Genomic DNA, 3465 nt, shown 5'->3' with positions numbered 1-3465 from the left:
GCCTGCCAAGTAAAAGTCATTCGTCGGATACTCCTAAATTATAAATGTTGTTGTGTGTTATTATGACGTCTCACGCTGTCATCCCAGAACGCGATCTGTCATCGCTGTCCATACAACTGTGTCATTCTATTCACAGTCACGGTAGTTCTATAGAAAGTCACCACAATAGTTTCCCTAATTCACGTCCACGTCTTCACTGATTAAACAAAGCAGTCGACAACTTCCGAGATATCGCCTTCCCGCACAATCGAGTACAATCAGTGGCAGTCTGAGCTTTCAGACGTGGCATGGTATTGTCTGCGCACGCATCCGATTCAGACGGTATTTATAAATTGGAGGCCGATGCGCCAACATTACATAACCAATAATGTACATTTCACCTCCAAATAAATCGTGCATGGAACCAGTAAGTTCAATTTGAATGCTGAACGACTTGTTACAGAATTATTGACTAAACATACAATAGTTCTGCATTAACCAAATCATTTTTTGGGGGGACATGGATCTTAAAAAAACTGTTTTCCAAACAAGGTTCTATGTTTTAGATTGTGATTCATTTTGAAATTATATCTCTTCTCACAGATTCGTAGGAAACATAAACAAACAAAACTACGCAAGTGCACGTGAGTTTTTATGTTCTGGTACGTACCTGTTATGCTGCTGAAACAACGTTCCATAGCCTAAAACGCGCAAAAAATGACTAAAAATTTATCACATTTCCTTGTCAAATAACACTGCTGGGAAAGTAATATTTATTTTGAACGGGCTGGTAATTCATTAGTTATATTTACTATAAATAGTTATTGCTCATCATGATGGCGCAACAAGTTGGCAGGCCAATGGCACGCTAGGCGCCGGCTACGAACACCTTGACGATGCTAACTAATATCACAGTGGACACAAGATTGTATGGTAGATACACATTAATACCCGTGTCAGTTGTGATCACATAACAGCTAATGAGTGTATACTGACGGTATAGACATAGTTTTAGCAACTAGTTGGATACTGCAAGTGTAGCAGCTCGTTTCAGATCATTTCTACACGGTAAAATAGTAACTGTAACTGTGTAACTTAAGAATACGTGTATTTCAAGTCTATCTTTTAACACACGAATGACGTCGTTGTTCAGCACGTTTACGCAAAATTGGCCCGATGACAACACCACGTGATCAAATTTTCAACATAATGAAATTGCGTGCAGTGGGATTTGGTATATGATAATCGTTTCTGTGTAAACTTCAACGTTCAACCCTTCGGTGCTGTACTCACTATTACAATGACATGCCAAGGTCATTACTTAGATATGAATTATCGACCAACATAATTATATATATTCTCTCACCAATTGGCGCACCAGGAATAGGATAAAAAGATTGGTTTCATAAATAATTAAAGCATTATAGGGTTTTAATTTATTATAAGCAATGTACAAGCATTTGATGTGTGTTGTATACGTTGCATGAGACCCATGTTGATTACGACGCCACGTGACGACTGCAACGTTTCAATTACTAGTATACATCTCTATAGTGCATTTGGGTTTTTTATTGAAGATTCTGACGTACATTCTCATTTCAATACTGAGGGCGCTGTCTAAACATTAACAAGCGACTGAAACGTATTCAGATATACTAGTATGTTACAGTTGTGCATGTAAAGTGGCGTCTCTGATCAATACTTTACTGTGCACGCCCCTCTGTATGCATATGTCATGTGCATGCCATAATATCTTGCGCAGATAAATCACACACAACATGGATTACAGCACGGAAAAAACTATTATAGTAATGTTATTACCAATATAATATTATTGAACGCAGGGCAACACTAGTCTAGCGCCACAGTTAAGGTAGCAGGATAGTTTTTTTGCATGAAAAATGTAAACACCTATAATCGGAATAAATTTTACAAGAAACCATACAATCTATATATGTTTGGAAAGCTCTTGACTTGTATTTTCCTATTATTAATATTTTGTGAACATTGTGTTTGTTTTAGCGTCACGTGATTCTGAAAATCAGCGGGGCTGATAATTTAACTAACGTGAATACAATTTTAATTGTCATCTCTACAGTCATTCATGCGATCAAAAACTTTACACTGTTTTGAAGCAAAGGATATGAAGTTTAAATCCGTATTTCTATTTTTTGCATTAAGTTTTTTTTTTCTTTCCGAAAATCAGAAATTTCCAGCACGTTTTTTGGTGTTAAAGTTAGAGTATACCGTTGGTTTGCGCGAGGTTTGTGAAAAAACGCAATAGAATTTTGCAAATATGCAAATACGGATATGAAGCCAACATATCAAAGAGTAAGACAAGCTAAACGGCGACATCGTAGCGCTATTCACTGAAACGCCATTTAAAATTAGGTCAACGGTAATTGGCAAAAACCGAACACCGAGAAATCGGCACTTTTATGATTTCAAACTTCAATCAACGTTAACTCCCGTTTTAGGAGCAAAATTTACATGGGCTAATTGTAAATGAAATGCTTTGAAAGTTGTTTTCGAGAAAAATCATGAACCGACATTTATATCTGTGAAAAACTTTGTTTTTTGGCCGTTTTCTTTCACGCTGTGGAGTTTTGTGACGGTCTGTGCTGGTAACGAACGGTGACGTCATTCATTAAAGCTTGGATTATGCAAAGTGGGCGGTTCTGTTTGCGAGTAACAAACAATACAGAGACTACACTTGGCAGTTGAAGTGTTTGCAAATACAGTGTATTTATTTTTGGGCCGTTGTGTTTGTAAACTTATTAGTTCAAGCATGCCACGAGTTTCGGAGTCTCCTGGAGGCAGCTCGTACATACTGGCGAAAGGGCGGACCCGTTACTGGTTGAGGTAACCCCTAATAGCTTGACAGTTTCACCAGAGCGCACCGTCCCTTTTCCAATCGCTCGCATTCCAATGGCAGCCTTTTTATTTATTTAGAAAACTGCTCCCTTCTTTCGAGATGACGGGAAGCTAGGCTGGCTCAGTTTCGATCGAATACAACTGCCTAGACCGTGACGCCTGCGCTCCACTATTGAGATATTGCCTACTTTGCAAAATTGACAAATCTCTTTTTCTAGGGCGCCATTCAACAGTGACATGTCAACGAGTCGAATCTCGCCGTCTTCAAACGATCGGCCGTGACATTCACTCTCACTTTCTTCTTCTACGTACAATATTTTCCTGCGAGATACAGACATCTCTCGAACGTTTTGAACAGGAGTATCACCCACTATATCGAAGTCTGATTCATCGGACTCCCAGTGTCACGGTAAAACTTTCTTCGCCCACTTCATGGCTGACACTGGTTTCGACGGGGAAATCCGTTCTGTACGAACCCAGCATCGTCTCTTTCACAGTCTTTTTTGACAGGAGTGATCATTCTTTTGATGTTTTTCTTCTTTCTTCCTCGCTTTCTTTTTCTTGTAAATTTTCGTGTGCTTACTATCTCGTCCATAATTAGTGAATGACAAC

Source organism: Saccoglossus kowalevskii, chromosome 13, assembly GCF_978046115.1.
Source record: "Saccoglossus kowalevskii chromosome 13, keSacKowa6.1, whole genome shotgun sequence".
Classification (NCBI taxonomy): domain Eukaryota; kingdom Metazoa; phylum Hemichordata; class Enteropneusta; family Harrimaniidae; genus Saccoglossus; species Saccoglossus kowalevskii.
The sequence above is the reverse complement of the archived record's forward strand: the minus strand, read 5'-3'. Positions refer to the sequence as shown.